At 43.9% G+C, this 20025-nt stretch overlaps 1 protein-coding gene across 1 annotated transcript in view; it reads right to left on the bottom strand.

The window, feature by feature from the left end:
* Window positions 1-20025, bottom strand: part of STPG2 (sperm tail PG-rich repeat containing 2) — a 3054419-nt gene that overhangs the window by 1151118 nt on the left and 1883276 nt on the right. The window lies entirely within an intron of this gene.

Raw genomic sequence — 20025 nt, 5'->3', positions numbered from 1 at the left:
GGTGCAGTCTGTGGCTGTCCACAAACCCCTGTATATGGCAGCCATGAGGTGGAACTGTGTGCGTGCATACACACATGTGAAATGTTAACACCTAGGGCTACCACATACACGCACACACTGCACCAACAGTGCCCCACCCTGTACTGCTGTCCCTCACCAACACACATACACACACATATCAATTGGTGGTATCAGTGGCAGACTCAGGCATACCTAATTCACACCCTGTGCATATGATGACACTGTGCCACCTCATGCAATCTCCAACATCATTGCGGGAACAGGTAAACATGTTGCTGATGCACAGGGTGACTACATAGAAGTGTATTAGTAGTATCATGTTGGTAACAGTACAGTGTGCTGATATGACTGTGTGTATATCCCAGCATGCCTGATGCAGTAACCGTATGACTGTCCTGAATTGTTATCTGCACCCATAGTATGTACCAAAGTGTAAGAGCTGCACATTATTGCATGCCAGTGGTAAGGATGTCAACAGATAGCCACATACATGGGTAGCACAGGGGGGAAGCTAATGCAAGTAGTGATATGCAATGATGGACATGTACAGTAATGGTGTCAAGTTGCCCACAACGACTATGCAATTTGGATGTTTGCGCATGTTGATATGTGTGCAGTACCAATGTAATCCAAATCACAATTAACTATGACATAATATCAGTTCTACCATGGGCATCTGTGCTGTGGATTCCTGGGTACATGTTAATAGTGTCTACATATTTGCACTGTTACCTACTGTTAGTGTTACCCCTTCTTTGTTCTACAATGGACTACTTCCAACCCTGCTTACTGTAGCTTTGTTTGCATGCATGTTCGCTTGAGGTTCCCTGGAACACTGCTTCCACCTGCAATGCAAAGTTACAGTGCTTCTGTGGACTCCTAGTGACATCTGCATAGCGTACAATATGTATGTCAAGTTTACACATGACTGAACGTCACTGTCTGTCCTGTTCGCATGTACGTTGCCTGTGACACATTGCACATGTCTTACCTGGCATTTACCCACGTGTGCAGTCATATATGCCAGTGCTATGGAACAGTAGCAGTACACCCACACATACACACCTTCAGTATGTTGTTCCCCATTGGCCCTATGTGTTGGTACTCACCATGGCAATCACACTATTAGGGTAGCATGTGCAAAGGTAACCTGTGAATCACCTCTATGGTCCAGTTGAGGTTTATGTGAATCATGTGGCAATGTCACAGCTGCCACATGTATGCAGTCAACCATCACCCTTGGCCAGGAACGTACAACACATGTGTGGGATGCCACCATATAGCCAATCTGGGGACTGAGCACTCTGAACCCAGTAATGCCATACCCTGTCAGGTGGCATGTCATACTACAGTGACTACAATACCAGTCAGACATACACACGCACTGACAGCAAGCTGAACACACTGGAGCATACGTGGGGACTCAGAATAGCATCCTGCCTGAGCATCACACACCTCCGCAGCTGGCACACAGGCATATGTTACGTCGGAACAGAGCACATGCCACACATGGCACACACTGTGCCACACACTCACAGCCTGTAGGGCTACACAACACACCTGCTACAGATGTGTCAGGTACCTGTCTTGGCTGCTGCAGTGGGGTCCCGCTCAACAGGCTGTACATGGTGAAGGTCACAGTGATATGCCTCAGGGGCACTATGGTCCACCACAAAACACATGCATACAGGTCAGTCAGAGGCATGGACATATATGACTCAGTCATTGACCATGCCACTATGGATGACCTGAGACATACCTCCCTGGACTACATGATAGGGAACATAGAAGGGATCTCTCAGCATGTGGCATGGGCCAGTATGAGCCTGATCTTGGTTGCCATCATACCCTCACCAGGTATGCTACCACTATATGTAGGAAGGGTGTTGTATGTCTACATTCTGCTCAGTCTCCAATGTCATTCATAGGGTATCCGCTGGCTGTCAACGTGTGCTTACATGCTAGGGAAACCACAATGATGTGCAAGGGGCAGCTTGCACGTGACACCCATGGCCCAATGTATATTGTCGAAGCTCCTTGATACACACATACTGCCTTATGCTGCAGGACACGGATTACATAGCCACCTCCACGGGTATCACACAGGTTAGGACACTAACAGTGCTGCTACACAACACCAGCAGTGTACACCGCAAGATGCATGCACTGGACACTGTCCTCAGCATGGTGAACTGCAATGTCTGTGCAGTACCAGAGGCATGATTCATGGCTCACAGGTGCAACCCATCACTGCCAGGTTATGCCTCATACCATGCCTGTCATCCCCTACACATGTAACACACATGGACAGGGGGGTGGTATCTCAAGGCACCACAGATACACACACCTCCAGGTTGTTGGCACAGCACAAAGCATCAGGGCCTTTTCATGTGCAGCTAACAGTGTGTCGGACTGCTGTCTGGTTCATAGCCTGGCACACACAACCTTCCCATACACAGGAAAACCACCTATCCTCCATAACAACACTGGCAATATGACAGTCTCAAGAACTGTCTTTATATGGCTGGACTGCATCCAGCCAAACATTGTGCGTGAGCATTAATGTAGCTACAACACACTAGTTGAAGGGTTCCCAGCATGTGGTCACTGAATTGCAGTGGAATGACATGTTACCACTCCCACAACAGGTGGGAACATGCAGCACCTGTACATCGACTACATGTAGAATATATGGCCCAGACCAGATGTGTATCCCCTGCTGTAGGTATTTTACCATATATACCCACACTGTATAGACACATACCACGTGTGGCCCCTGCACAGTAAGACACAGTCATATTGTTATGCATTGCAAATACCATTTATCCACTCGAGGCATGTGTCAGACATGGTAACTACTGCAGGTCACAGGTATTTATGTGTATGTGTCACACACATACATCATGTGTGCAATGCCATTGCTGGTTTAGGCAATGGCATGCATTGTTATGCACAAAGACCCACACAAGGTCATAATGTGTGACACAACCACACGTGGCAGTTGTGGGTTACCAAAACATACCTATCTGTACTCTGACAATGGTAATAGACCCAGTAGCAGAGCGCACTATTGGCATTACTGGCCAACTAGCCCTATTTGGCTGTGCTGATAGTGTGGTGACATCCCCTGTGTTTACTGGGGGAATATGCAGCATCTGGCGTATTGTAGTATTTGCCAAAAGGATCTGTTTTCTCACAGTTGCATTTACACACACCCTACTACCCCCACACACACACACGCACACTTGCTATTTGCAGAATTCATACCCCTACCTAACAAAGTCATGACACGCGAGAGAGACGCATTAGCGAAGCACACTATTCGGATTACTAGATGGTTCCTCTTCTCTGGCTATACTTATAGGGTGCTGACATCATCAGCATTTTGAAAGGGTAATGTGCATTAGGTAGTGTGATCTCCTGATTGCCAAAACTAACATGTTTTTCATACAGAATTGCACACACACAAACTCCCCACATCCACACACACACACTTGCAGGTTTCAAACCCCTACCTAACTATGTTATGACACTTGAGAGTGACGCTGTAGCAGAATGCCTATTCAGATTACTGGTAGATGTTTCTTCTCCAGCTGTATGTATAGGGTGCTGACATCATCACTGTTTGGAAAGGGTAATGTGCATCATGTAGTGTGATCTCCTGATTGCAAAAAAGCACATGTTTTTCATACAGAATTGCACACACACAAAGTCCCCACATCCAAACACACACACATGCCATTTGCAGGTTTCAAACTCCTACCTAACTATATTATGACACTCGAGAGAGACGCATTAGCAGAGCACGCTATTCGAATTACTGGGAGGTTTCCCTTCTCCTGCTGTACTTATAGGGTGCTGACATCATCCGTGCTGAGATAGGGGAATGTGCATCCTGTAGAGTGCTTTCACAGTTGCCAAAAGGGACATCTCTCTCACACAGACTTGCACACACACTAACCCCCCTCCACACACACTGGGCAGTTGCAGGATTCAAACCCCTACCTATGTCATGACACTCATGACAGAAGCATTAGCAGAGCGCGCTATTTGAATTACTGGGAGGTTTCCCTTCTCCTGCTGTACTTATAGGGTGCTGACATCATCCGTGCTGAAATAGGGGAATGTGCATCCTGTAGAGTGCTTTCACAGTTGCCAAAAGGGACATCTCCCTCACACAGACTTGCACACACACTAACCCCCCTCCACACACACTGGGCAGTTGCAGGATCCAAACCCCTATCTACCTATATTATGACACTTGAGGGAGACGCATTAGCAGAGCACACTAACCGAATTACTGGGCATCTGGTCTGCACCTGCAGTATTTATAGGGTGCTGACATCTTTATTTCTACAGGGGTATATACATCTAATACTACCTGTCAGGTGGGGGATAGCATATATATGCATTTGCAGCCACCTACGTCAGGGTCAGATATGCACATTGCACTGGCAGGTTATGTTCTATACCATGCTTCATGACCACAGGACCTGTAACACACAACACAACCAGTCCAGAACACCACACCCACATCCAGGACACACACTTAGCTTCCCTGGGAACAGTGCCAGGATATGCATGTGTTCACATACACCATTCCAGTTGTTAACATCAGGTACAGGCATATTGTGTGTGATAACTACTCAGGCCTCTACCACTTTACCCTACAGCCACTACAATTTGTGGGTCCATGTGCTATGGCAGAACCACACACCACAGCCACATGGGGGAATACATATTGCACCTGTCCATCTGCAACATAGGTACTCACTGTTCCACACTAGAGGTAGACCACCATTGTTGATATCTGACCATACCCACCTTTCCCTGGACATCCATATCCCATCTCCACCCCCAGGCAAGGTTGTCACTGCACACAAACTGTATTTAGCACAAGCAGACTCTACACTTGTGAAGACTGGGGTGGACGACTTCAAAGGACCCATGCTGGGGGATTATACTGGCCACTCAGCATAATCCTTGACAATTGCATTCTATGAGCATGTGTACAGTTTGCATTGATCATGCTATCCCACATATACCCATGACTGCTCCACAACAAGACACCTGTCAGGTGTACACCAGCCATATATGAGCCGTACAACAGACAGAGTGAGCTAATACATTGCAGAGCTGTAGCCCACAGAGGGAGGACATCTGTGAACAGTTCCGGTACGGCACTTCATTCACACATAATCATCACAACACAGTGTTGACAGTAGAATTGTCCAGAAAATGCAGATAGGGCTCCCCTCAGTCTGTTATTGATGGCCACTTACTGTTAGAGATCCTCAGCAACCCTGTTCCAGCACACACCGACAACATGGCTGTGGCTTAGCACATTCAAACACTGGGATCTCCACTGTGTCCCTGCTTGACAGAGGCACAGTTCACTAGCCTCACACGTTGCCTTATGTGACCAACTTTACAGTGGCACAGTAGCCTACTGTACTGGGGATGCAGATGCCAAGCACACTCTGGCTGAGCTGTCATTCCCTAGGGCAACAAGCCTAGTACTGACCTCTACAACCATATGTTCAATTGTCAGATGCACAATATTTGTTGTGCTGTTCTACTGTTTGCAGGTCTTTATTGCCATAGCATTCCCTGTTCCTACGACCAACTTGCGTATCTGTGGAAGATGTTTGCATATGACGGTGATCCACTATATCACTTATGTCTCTGTAGTCATTTACTGTGTGCACTGGGCAGATTGCTGTGTTGTGGTTGGTTCCTGGAATGACACGTACAAATACCAGATATGTGTGGCCAACTGCTAAACGGACATATGGCCTAAGTGTGTGAGCATGCCCAGTTCAGCCTTTCCATGGCATGTTGTCTGACATATGCCTCATTTATCAAAGTGTGCGAGCATGCCCAGTGTGAGCTTTCCATATGTTGCACTCTGAAGTCCACCACATATTTGGGTGTGTGTGAACTTCAACAATATCTCATGTTTATGGTTGTGTGTTGGGTGTCATGTTGTGTACTAACTGGCCAACTGCTTCATGTCTGCCACAACAGGGATTATACTGTGCCTGCAGGGATTGCATGTGATACTTTGCAGACAGTTGTCAACATACTTTCATAATGACCTAACACTGTAGTACCGTATAGTGTACTGGTTCAGTACTTTCACTGTGGTGGACAGTATCCTGGGCTTTAGTCCTATCACTGCTTGACATCTTCATAGTGAGCACAACAGACTGTGTAGAGGCCAGTTGTGCACATATGACCATGTTGCATTATGTTCAGATATGGACTACCTACACCAGGCTCGTCCAACATTAGTAGTGAATTCCACAACATGGGTGGACATTGGCAAACACTAGCGATGTTCCCTAGGCCATTTCTGATACTAGTCACAGGGTGTGTTTGTCCTTCGACACACATTGTAACTGGAGTTTGCCATGACATATGTCATGGTTAGTATACTGTGCCTCCGTCTACCTCTGACATAACAGTGATACCCAGGGTTAGCCTACCATCTCCCATCCACTCATCAGGATTCCTCTTGAGGGGTGTCGATAGGTGACTCTCTGGCTGACCTGTACCGGGAGTTTACTGAAGAGTGGGGGTGCCTTCTGTGTTATGGATCATTCTGTACAGCTTGTCCTATGTATGTCAGTGCTGGGGTTCAGGTCTCTCATGTGCATAGCTCACTGCCATTCATATTGTACAAGGTGCAGCATGTTCATTGATTCCAGGTTGGACATGGCTTCATACATCAGGCACAGCTTGCCTGTAGCTGGGCAGTATGGCAGTGTGTGGGGCTGCAGTTTGTTTACTCAGGCAACACATGGCATCTGTTCATGCTCTTTGCTACTCCTGGTGGGGTACTGTTGTGGACTTTACAGTTGATGGAGGTGTCTGCTGAGGTATATCCCACAGGGGCTATTGTAGTTAATTGTGACGCTGATGAAGGATGACTGCAGAGCCACAGTGACCTCCCCTTATCTACATCTGACAACCTTCATGATTGGGTGGGTATATAGTATGTTTCTGCAAACACTACAGCCACATGTTTGTCCAGTGCAGGATATCTATCACCTTTTGTCCCCAGGTCTCTCATTACATGTTAGGTACGTAATGGGTTAACACCTGTGTGGTAATTTGTGGGCACTTACTGTATATCCATGGTGGCTGTCTATACACAGTTCTGCAATTAGCTTGCTGACATGGCTATGGCTCCAGTTGTCTGTTTGTAGGTGGCCCTTTTGTTGGTTGCTTGTGTCAGCTGGGGGTCGGATATGGTGGGCTGTTTGTACTCCTCTGCATACATGTTCAGTCACAGTCCTTCCATGTTGGCCTATACCTATGGGACATATATACAGAACGGGGGGCCCAGGACCGGGCCTTGTGGGATGCCACTCATATCTGCTTTGTAGTCTGACATGGATGCAGCATGTCTGACCATGTCAGTTCTGTCCTTGGTCTGGTTTGCAACCCCTCTACTGACATAGGGGTATATATTTAAGCTGGTGAACATATCCATACTGAACTCGTAGGGTATTGTCTAGAAGCATATGCATGGTCCAGCTACGCTGTGTGGACCACATTGCCCTCATCAATTACCTTAATGACTGCTTCAAATGGGTCAAACATGTTTAGGGGCAGGATCTGCAGTTACGACAGCCACACTGTGTAGGATCCAGTATCAGTAGGTCCACAATAGCTTTATGTCTGCGGTACATACTGATCCTTTCCATAGCTGTGCAGACCAATCTTGTCAGGATCCTGGGGTGGTAGTTTACAGTATCCATTCAGGCAACACCTTTGTTGTGAAGGACCACTGTTGTTGTACACTGCTCTTTGGGTACATATCCTGTGGTAAGGCTGACATTGGGCAGTAGTGTGATTTGGCATTCCATTATTCTTGGAGTCCATGTTGGCCTCAGCCCAGGACACCATCACATACCTTTGCTGCTGTGTGTTTTGCTTTGCAGATGATGGCTGTTACCTCAGCATCTGCAATGTCAGGGGACCAGCAGTCTGCTGGGATAGATCTTTTGCATTCTGGGGGGGGGGGGTTTGCACTGCACCTGTCAGGTTATATGTTAGCAATATGTGTGTGTGTTTGGTATGTTGTTTGTAATATCTGTGTGATTCGGAGCATATCTGTGGATGCCCAACATGGTTCCTACCATCAGTTAAGTAAGCCTTGTGATTATCCTTAGTGTCCTGTACAGTTTGTATCTTCATAGGTTCATGGGTTCATACTAGGCTATCCACCCTAGGGCATTAGTAAGCCTAGCCAGAGTGTGTGTGTGTGTCTTTTGCTGCCCCTTGCTATGTGACTATTATGGCCATTTATGAATTCTTTACTGTGCCTCTGTCTGGTCGTGACACAGTGAAGAACCCCAGTGTACATGTACGATCATCCATCCACTTGGCAATATTCCTGTTGAGGGGTGTCAGTGAGGGGCTCTGCCTAACATGGATTGGGATCCTGTTTCTGGGTGTGGGGACCCTCTGGGTTATGTATCTGTCCCTCCAGCACATCCTATTTCATTATGTGTTGAGGCTGACATCTGTCACTCTCACAGCTCCAATGGCTTTGATTTCCTGTGGTGGAGCATGTCCATTACTCCTGTGTTGGACATGGCCTTGTACAACAGACATACAATGCCTCTGTGTAGGCAGTCTGTGACTGCATTCAGCTGGGGTGTCTACAGCCAGGCAGCATATGACATATATTTCACACCCTTTATCCTCTTGGTGGGGTAACTATGAGGTCTTCCGAACCGCTGCAGGTGTCACGTACGGTACATCCCATATGAGTCATTGTACTAGATTATGGGTCTGATAAGGGAACAGTACAGTGGCACAGTGACCTCTGTTGATGTAGATGTGAATCCTTTCATGATACGGTGTCCAATATCGACAATCTTCCTAGCCACATTGGCATTGTGAGTGTCACATGACAGATTACTGTCGACTTGTGTCCCTAGGTCCCTGATTACTCCTTGCATACATAATGGTTTGCCACCTATGTGGTATTTTGTGTATACCTTGTCTGGTATTTGGTGGGACATTCATACTGTCCAGTGTCTTCAGGATGTCTGGGTGGAGTTCTTGTGTGTCAGAATGTGGTCTGTCGCATGCTACAGACTGTACAGCAGTTTTGACTACACTTATGTGCACATGGGTGGTCTCTGCTGCTTTGTGCATTGTCAGTTACCTGGCCATATGGGTGTCTGTGCTGCATATGGATACTCCCCCTCCTTTGATGTTTTGGTCCAGGTGTTGGGGCCATAACGCATGATATGTGATATAACCTGGTAGTGCTGGTGTGCTATCACTAGGCTTGCAGCAGGCTTCTGTCACTGCACAGACATCGATGTTCTCCATACTGGGAAGTGCCTCAGGGGCATGCATATTGCAGTTTACATATCTGGCATTGGTCAGCATTACCCTTATGTTTCTTACCACTTATGTTTTCTAGGGTGGTGGGTAGTCTTTTTGGCCTTGCCTATATACAGCTCTATGGAGGTGGCAAAGGCCTTATCCAGTACCAGATGCACAGGGGTAACAGGTGCAAGCCATCCCTGGAACAGCAGCATGGCTTGTCATGCTTGACATCTCAAGCAGACAGACATTAGACCCTCTTGGACTGACAGCTGTAACTGTGCCACCTGTTAAACATGATCATTCTGTGTTTGTACTGTGGCATCATTCTTGGTGAGGGTTGTATGCTGCACATGGCCAGTGTCATACCAGCCTGGGGTACATACTCAGAGAGCTCATCCATGTCTCTTTTCATGTAGACCAGGGAGGTACATCTCAGGTCATTCACACCAGCATGGACATTGAGTGCATCATATTTCTGCTTGCTTTGGGGTGACCTGCGTACTTGTGTTATGTGGCATATTGTGGCAGCCTACAGGCAGCTTACTGTATCCTTTCCCTTGTTCGGTCTGGTGAGTGGGACAGCAGTGTGTCTGCCTATACACACACCTATTACAACTGTATCAGGCATGTTGTTTCTCCTTCTGGCCTGTGACTGTTTGGCACACCAGCTTTGTGTACTATGTGTTGCATGTGCTATGTTTGGAGGTTGTGGTTGCTTGTGATCTGCTTTGGAGGCTTCTGTTGGTGTGGTGTGTTTGTAATTAGGGCCTCCGGGAATGTTTTTCTGTGTTTATGTGTTTGGTTTACAGTTGTGGTAGGTCTATGTGGGACTGGGTTTGTGGTGTATGTGGTTACCTTCTCCTCCTGATTAGTTTTGACAGTACCGAGTTGGGGGAGCTCAGCCTCCGGTTTGGATACATGGTTGCATCTATCACATATATTTGTATTTATTGGGGGGAGTTGTGGTTGTCTGTGTACTTGGGACAGGTGTCACATTGCCTCTGGATTCACAGATTCTAATTGTTGTGGCTGGCCTTAGTGGATTGTATGTGTGGACATATGTTATTGCCATACTACTGATCAGTGATTACTTCCCTTTCTATGTTTGCTCTATCATGTGGTAGCTTCCTCATTCTCTTGCATGGTTTGGTAATGGCTGGAGTCCAGCATGCCAGATGCCTGCGTGTATGGCATTGTGTCTTGTTGTTATTTGTGATTGCATACTCCAAGCATTCATGGCTGTCTTCATGGAATGCCTGTATAACATGTTCTGCGGTGTGTCCCATATTCTGCACTTGCACAGGGCCTTTTGTGGATTCCACATCAGTTTGGAGGGGTGCAACCTATGCTTTACACATGTTTTTCATTGTGGTATTCTGGCCAGGGACTGGGGTCAGGATGTGTATATCCAGTGTGATTACTCTATGGTCTGGTCTTACCAGTGAAGGATACACTTCTCATCTTGCCATCCAGTACACATGTTGCTGATTATCACATCCAGTATGCTTACCCCTCTTGTGGAAGTGGTACGTTGTTCCTGGCCATTTTGGTTTATGGATTCAGGGAACTTTTCTCCGACTGTGTTGGTGCTAGTATAATGCTCCCGGTGTATGTCTGGGTATTTTCAGTCAAGCAATATAATGTGGTTTGGGGGGCTTGATATATTCATGTATTCCAACATAGGCCAGGTGCAGTTCCTGGTATTAGGACAGTAGTCTGCAGCAGGCTATATACTGGGAGGTGGTTTTAGCCATTGGTATTTGACCATAGCTAATCCATGCTGCTTCTTGTTGTGGTACCAACATGGGGGTGTGGCTATCCTTGACATTTATTGCTAGTCACCCTCCTTTTGTAGCTTGTTCCATGTTTTGTGTTTTGTGGCTGTACAGCACAGTATGAGGTGTGACCTGGAAGTGTTAGGGTGCTGATGTGAGCCTTGACCCAGTTCTCTATTACAGGACTGATATCTACATTCTCCATACTGTGTGCGTTTACACTGCACACATCTTGCTGTTTAGACTTCTGCCATTGGGTAGCATTACATCTAGGTTCCTATCCCTTGTGGTACCTATGAAGGTGGGTTTGTGTTTTGAGACTTACCTATTCAGGGCATGCTGTGGGTACTGACGGCCTTTGCCAGTATCCATGGGGCATGGACTGATAGGTGCACGCCACCCCTAGCAGATGGTGCATCATGTCATGCTCCGCATGTCTTCCCAGCCTGAAACACATTGGCTCCCCTTTGACTAACTGCATTACTTCAGCCAGTTATTGCACTTGATCATCCCATCTTCATTTTGTGGCTTCATGCTTGGTGAGGGTGGATGTTAGTCAGGGTGCTCAGGTGTGCATATAGTACATGGTGTTACATTACTTAACACATGGCATTCATGCCTCAGGTGGTGCTGCAGGGCTGCCTCTGTCAGATGTGCATATTACACTCCCTGTACATGTTTGTGAGCAGGTCATGTCATTTTAGGCATCCCTGTTATTATTTGAGTGAGTCAGAGGGGGTATCATTCCCAGGGTTCATACTGAGCCAGTGTATGTGCTATGCATTGCCTCTTTGCCAAGGTCAGGGCATACTGGGCACACCTCCTTCTGCCTACTGGGGCAGGCTCAGGTTGTTCCTCCTCCAAGTCACGCTCTGCCTGTGATGGCCTTGGCAATGGTGGGGGGCTGTTTGGCCCAGCCCTATGCTGGTCCTGCTGCAGCTGTTTTCGCAAGATCATATTATGTAGCATAGCACATACCATGACAATTTGGGTACATGTAGTTGGTGTGAACTGCAAGGCTCCAACAGATGTGTCCAGACACCGGAACCGTGACTTGAGCAGCCCAAACACATGCTCTATTACATTACGTGTTTGTGCATGTGCCTCATTATGGCATTCCTGTTCAGGTGTGTGTGCGTTTCTGATGGGTGTCATCAGTCATGGCTCCAGTGCATAACCTGCATCCCTCACTAGGTGTCCGTGTGGGATGTCCCCATTGGCAAATGTCTGGTACAGCTGCGTCAAATGCCAGATGTGGGAATCATGGTAACTCTCGGAGCAGCCAGCACACACATTCATTATTATGCCCTGGGCATCACACACGACCTGGCAGTTGATGGAGGGGAAGCCCTTGCGGTTAATGTAGGCCCTACCCTGCTCACCGGCTGGTGCTTTGATGCATATGTGCGTGCAGTCTATTGCACCCACTACCTCAGGGTATTCCGCTATTTGCTGGAAGAGACGCATATTGCTGGCCAATACCTCACGGGCATTGGGGAAATAAACATGATCACCGACATGTGCTGACATGGCATCCAGGAACTGGTGCAGTACCCTGGAGGCTGATGCCTGTGATATCCCCATCATATCACCAGTTGGTCTCTGGAAGGTACCTGTTGCTAGTATTCTTAGGCCAACACATACCTTGGTTTCCACTGGGATGGGTTCCCCTCTGTTGGTTCTGTGTGTGAGGCGTGGCCTGCACAGCTCAACTATTTGTTGCAGGAGCTCTCTGTCCACTCTATAGTGCTCTATCTCCAGCTCATGTAACCCGTGGTAGGTGACCCTGGGCCTGTACACTCTTCTCCGTCTCCTCACTGTGGGTTGTCTGGCACCATCTGCATTGTCACCACCCTCAGCAAGTCGCCTATGTCTCATTATGACAGCTATGGCAGCCCCTAACATTTCTGCTCTGAGTGAAGCTTTATCAGTTTTCACTTCTATTAGTTTACTCCTGTCTTGCAGTGTCTCTTGAGAGAAACATCCTGCACTGTTGTTTGCAGAGTTTTAAGTGCTGGGCTGGGCTACTATTCTGCCTGTGTAATTGCCTGCTTCTAATTGTTTTCACCTGCTAGCTTCAGCAGTATTCCCTGCTAGCTTCCTACTAATTCTGTTGCTTCCTTTTTCCTTTCTGTTTCCTCAGGGGGGAGCAACATGCATACCAACAGAAACACGCTCACAGTGGCTTACACGCGCACACCCATGCTTACATGGTTCAGAATCTAATTATTAAGGTTAAAACACGCGCACACCCACGCAAACTGTGTTACAAGTCTGCCAACAGCCTCCTACATGCTCAGCCTGCCCTACATGCACGCACACCAGCACAAACAGTGTTAAACATCTACCAACATGCTCCCACATGCTCAGTCTGCCTTACACGCGCACACACTGCCCTACTTGCGCTTCATGGTGCGCACACATGCGCATGCACGCCCAGCAAGAAACTTTAGTGTAAGTAACAGTGTACACCTTCCATTTCTTGACTTTCCCAGACTTATCTTGTGGCACTCCTCTTTTCCTGATCTGTGTCTGTCATCTGTCATGTTACACTGACCTCCAATGAACTGCATTTCTTTCTACCATCCCCCCCTGTGATGTCACCTATCTCCTACTCTATTCCTCCCCCTTATGTATCTCTTACACTACTCAGACTGTGCTCATTTGCTATGTGACTGTGAGATTCAGTATCCTAACCCTCATTTACATGAGATTGCCTACTAATGCTTAGTTACATTTCTTACACTCAGCTTCCCCCCTTAGCAACCACTACACGGTGGCCATGTTGTTTTTGGTCTGCTGGTCCCTGCATTGTCATTCCATGTATTGTATAAAACCCACATTTGTGGGTTTATAACCTTCATTTTTATGTTTTATACAGCGCAGCCCGTTTGCACGGGCTGCGCTGGAGTTTAACATCGCCGAAAAAAAATTATATTTTTATTATTTTTGCATCAGGTTACCTTGCCAATGGCCACATATTTGGCCATTGGCGTGCTGCCTGACACATATGCAGCCTTTATTTGGAGCTGACATGGGTCCGTTGTGAAATTTGCAGAAACGTACTCAGTTGTCGACTGAGTACATTTCTGCAGCTAAAATGTCTCTTATACGGGCTGGTTTCTGCTTTGTGGATCGCTAATATACCTCATTTGCATACCTTTCAGCTGCAAGTGAGGTATTTAGCATGTCCACACCCAGTCCATGTAAGAGATGTTTTAGCTGGTCTCTCACACGGAGTTTAGGGCTGTTCCTGGATCGCGAGGCTTGCATGGAGTGTTACACGTCTCTTACACTCCGTGCAAGCCTTCGTGAATCCTGTCCCACATCTAGTCACAAAAGTGGCAAATGAGATCTGGGTACAAATAGTGACATATGCATTATGAGAGGGAAAGTTTTTAAGGGGCTTGATGCAGGAGCACTATTGCTGCTGAGTCAGATCCGAAAAGTAGCTGAAGGGCTCATAGGTCTGATTAAACTGACTAAATGAATTAGATTACTTTGTTGCAACTCAAGCAATTGGAGCATACATTATTATTAAAACATATTTGTATCAATATTAAAATAATAAAACAAATAAGTTAGTTATGTTTTAAGCAGTTGTGAATGACAATGTGATGGCAGTTGTGATCCTACCAAAAGAGTAGAACAATTATTTCTAAGTTAAAAGCATTAACAGATGTACAAAATAAATATATACTAAGATTTAAAAATGAAGTGTTAAAGTTGTAAACAAATGTGAGAAATTCCATAAATATGTTATTCAAATTTCAGCCTTGCTCTTAGGCCTATATCTGCTATGTGTATAGTTCTTTGCCTGTTCTGCATTTTACTGTTAAGTCACGCTTCACCAAATTAATTAATATTTTCTGCAATCTTAGAGGCACCTGGTACAGAGTCTTTCTGAATATGCTTGGCAAGGGTTTATGGTCTGTCTCTAACCAAACTTCTTTCCAATAACATATTTATTAAAACAATAAGTGAGAAGGTCACTGAAAAAACAATCAGTAAAAACAAAATGAAAACTGCAGCAATGCTAGAACTTCCACTGAGTGACCTCCCAAACCTCTTGTATCAGAAGCACATGGGATATATGCAAATGACCCTTATGAACATCAGCTAATTGGAGATTCTGAATGCCCATGACTTGTTTCGTCATTTTAATGGACAATTTCAGGCCAATAAAGCCAAACCCCACTAGCTGTGGATATGCATATTTTGGCCATGTTATGACCTCGTCAGCACAGCAAAAGCAGAGTGTTTGATTAAGCATAAGAAACACAGGGCTGTTATATCCAGCTGATGTCCATTGTCATTAGGGTCACTGCAAAAATATCCCAAACAACAAACTAAAACAATAAGTGAGAATGTTACTGAAAAAACAATCAGTAAAAATAAAATGAAAACTCCAGCAAAGCTAGAACTTCAACTGAGTGACCTCCCAAACCTCTTGTATCAGAGGCACATGAGATATATGCTGTGCTGACGAGGTCATAACATGGCTGAAATATGCATATCCACAGCTAGTGGGGTTTGGCTTTATTGACCTGAAATTGTCCATTAAAAATAATGAAATAAGTCATGGGCATTCAGAATCGCCAATTAGCTGAAACACCTGATGTTGATAAGAGTCATTTGCATATATCCCATGTGCCTCTGATACAAGAGGTTTGGGAGGTCACTCAGTGGAAGTTCTAGCTTTGCTGGAGTTTTCATTTTGTTTTTACTGATTGGTTTTTCAGTGACCTTCTCACTTATTGTTTTAGTTTGATGTTTGGGATATTTTTTGCAGTGACCCTAATGACAATGGACATCAGCTGGGTATAACAGCCCTGTGTTTCTTATGCAGAGTCAAACACTCTGCTTGCGCTGTGCTGCCGAGGTCATCACAAGTCCGAAATATGCATATCCACAGCTAGTGGGGTTTGTCTTTATTGGCCGGATATTGTCCATTAAAATGACAAAAGAAATCATGGGCATTCAGAATTGCCAATTAGCGGAAACATGTTCATAAGGGACATTTGCATATATTCCATGTGCCTCTGATACAAGAGGTTTGGGAGGTCACTCAGTGGAAGTTCTGGCATTGCTGAAGTTTTCATTTTGTTTTTACTGATTGGTTTTTCAGTGACCTTCTCACTTATTTTTTTGAATAAATATGTTATTGAAAAGAAGTTTGGGAGGAGACAGACTATAAACCCCTGCCAGGCATATTCAGAAAGACTCTGTACCAGGTGCCTCTACGATTGCAGAAAATATTAATTAATTTAGTGAAGCATGATTTAACAGTAAAATGCAGAACGGGCAAAGAACTATACACATAGCAGATATATTTAATGCAATATATCCAGAATGAGGAACTGTAAGCAGAACTAGAAATTCATTGTGTAATACCACAGTTGTCAGAATCAGAAGAAAAAGTAAAATCACTTAAGAAATGTAATGATACTGATTTACAAATGCATGTACACCAAGATATTGCAATGAGAGGCTGGTGTGCAAAAAATAATAAGGGAAGAAATTCAGTCTTTACTATGTTTCATGAACAGGTCTAGAGCTTAATGATATAAAATGATAAATAATTATTCCAACTCAAGTGAGCAGACAAATATTGGTGAGGATACATGAACTATTGCTCAGAATTTATAGACAAGTATGGTGTGCCTGCATAGTGCTAATTTTGGGGAGGTTGCTGCACAAGTTGGCTGACAGCTAATCAGACATGCACTAGGCACTGGATAGCACTGACATACCTAGCAAAAGTCTGTGAAAGAAACAGAAGCACAATGATAACATAACAAGCAGCAATAGTTGCTCTATCGGAGAGTGACCACTACAATACGCATAACAAAAGTGACAGATGTCACAACTAAAGCAGGTTAGTACAGCCAAGTTGATGCTTGTTCAAGCATGTAATAAAGTAGCACATAGCTACATTTCACACACAACTGGCATAAGGAAGACAACATAACAGCCACAAGATAGATCACTGTGGATGTGCATAACAAAATGTCAGCCCTGTCTATCATCAAATATAGAATATATAGACAGAGAGACATAGTGAGGTGGTTTGTGCCCAAAAGGTAGGGAAGAAAGTGAAAAGATATAAAAATACAGAGGAGTGGGCAACTTGTGACATGTGGTGGTTAGACAGTGAACAAGTGATAAACTAATGACAAATAAAGCAGAGAAGGCAACAGGATGGGGATATAGTGGTATCCAGTCATGACAGGAGTCCAGGTGGTCCAGTGGGCAACAAAACCAGATTGAGCCAATTGTACCACTAGTGACCAGATACTCAGAGTCTGATGGTTATGTGACTCCACTAGCCATGCCAGACAGCATTTTATATTGTTGAAATGTGCATTCAGTGTTAACACATCTCTGCAGTCTTCATCTCCATAACTAATACCAGAAGACCAAGGGGACCCCATCCAATCCAACTTTCATGAGATAAGCCTTTAGCCCCCTCCTGAGAAGCAAACATAGAAGGCACCAGTGACCCCTTCAGGTCATCACAATGGCAGGTGTTACTGGCCTCCCCTATCACCAACAAGTCCCCTTAGATGGAGGTAGACCCTATGGGAGCTGGAGCAAAGAAATTAGAGACTTCCACACACACATTCAGGCCACAACTTAAACAGAAAGGGAAGACCCAGAACAAAAACAAACAAACACAAAAATGGGACAGACACAAAACATACAAATAAATTAAACAAAAGTATTACAAATCATATCCACAGGAAAAATATACATAGGGAGAACACAACATTTACTTATTTATTTAGCAAAACATGCATGCATGAATATTGACATTTATACATTAACTTATTTATCTACTTATTTATTTATATTTTTTAATGATTTTACTGATCAGCTTAAAGTGGTAAATTTCAGAAATTGGAGAACAATAACATATAAAACAATAATTACAAAATTTTATACATCAATAATTAAATAAACTTATTAAATAGAGAAAAAATAAAATGGAAAAATGTACAACAACAAAAAATTAAAAATATGAAAACATGTAACAATCAAAAGGTTATCACATAAAGCAGAAACTATACTACATGTTTTCACATATAGTATAAGGTATGAAACATAAGAAAGGGGAGAAAAAATTAAGGAGAAAGTAAAAAAACTTGTAACTGTAGGAAAGTACTAATGGTACTTATTGGATAACTTATAAAAAAGGAATACAAAGAAAGTGTAGTAGTTGAGAAATGGAAAAAAAAAATGTGAGGCCAATATTTCTTGATGGTAATGGTATGCCAACATATTGCTTTGTTGGTTTAGTGTACTGAAGATTTAGTGACATAATTTTTGGTACATAGTTATTGATTAATTTCTTGCTTTGAATTATTTCAAAGAGAGAATGCAAATAGGTAAAATAAACTGCATACTGCTCTCCTGCTGGAGGGTACTGGTACATGAACTGCATTTGGAGAGGTAGAAAGTTTCATAGAGGCTTTCTATACTTTTCTTTCTTATATGTTTTGGTTTTGGATTTTCTGGTTTGGATTACATGGTGTTTTGCTTTTTTAGTAGTAGTATTGATTTTTTAGTTGAGGTTTTCTTTTCTTTTTAGTGAAAATTTTTAGTTTGGTTCTTTTTTGGTGGGAATTTTGGTTTTTTCTTGGTGGTGATGGAGGTATGGATGGGATTTCTTTTTTTTTTTGATAGTGTTTTTAACATTTTTCTTTGCAATTTTTTTTGGTATGAAATTTTCTTCTCAACAATATGTTTTGCTGTTAAATTTATTTTTGCTTTTTTGAGTTGAAAATGGTGTGAGTTAAGGATTTTTGGAAGATTTAAGATGGATATGATAGAAGGAGCCTTTTAAGTTTAGCCTTTTGATATGTTTTGACTATATGTTTTTTGATTTGATAAGAATGAGAATGTTGAATGAAAAAATTTTACAGGATGTTTAAAACAAATGATTTAGCAACAAAGAGCTTTAAATGTGTTGTTATCTGAATACACTGAAAAAACAATCAGTAAAAACTAAATGAAAACTCCAGCCAAGCTAGAGCTTCCAATGAGTTACCTCCCAAACCTCCTGTAACAGAGGCACATGGGATATATGCAAATGAACCTTATGAACATTAGATGTTTCAACTATATGGCGATTCTGATTGCCCATGACTTTTATGTTTGAAATCATTTTAATGGACATTTTCAGGCCAATAAACCAAACCCCACTAGCTATGGATATGCATATTTCAGTGTTGTTATGACCTCGTCAGTATAGCATAAGCAGAGTGTTTGACTAAGCATAAAAAACACAGGGTTGTTATCCCGAGCTGATGTCCATTATCATTAGGATGATTGCAAAATATCCCAGCTAACAAATTAAAACAAAGAGTGAGAAGGTCACACTGAAAAAACAATCAGTAAAAACTAAATGAAAACTCCAGCCAAGCTAGAGCTTCCAATGAGTGACCTACCAAACCTCAGGTAACAGAGGCACATGGGATATATGCAAATGACCCTTATGAACATCAGGTATTTTAGCTATATGGAAATTCTGATTGCCCATGATTTTTATATTTGAAGTCGTTTTAATGGATAATTTCAGGCCAATAAAGCCAAGCCCCACTAGCTATGGATATGCATATGTCAGCATTGTCATGACCTCATCACAATAGCACAAACAGAGTGTTGAACTAAGCATAAGAAACACAGGGTTGTTATACCTAACCGATGTCCATTATCATTAGGGTGACTGCAAAATATCCCAACTAACAAATTAAAACAAAGAGTGAGAAGATCACACTGACAAACTAATCAGTAAAAACTAAATGAATACTCCAGCCAAGCTAGAGCTTCCAATGAGTGACCTCCCAAACCTCCTGTAACAGAGGCACATAGA

The sequence above is a fragment of the Protopterus annectens genome, chromosome 3.part1, assembly GCF_019279795.1.
Source record: "Protopterus annectens isolate FY-2018-M chromosome 3.part1, PAN1.0, whole genome shotgun sequence".
Taxonomy (NCBI): Eukaryota; Metazoa; Chordata; order Ceratodontiformes; family Protopteridae; genus Protopterus; species Protopterus annectens.
The sequence above is the reverse complement of the archived record's forward strand: the minus strand, read 5'-3'. Positions and strand labels throughout refer to the sequence as shown.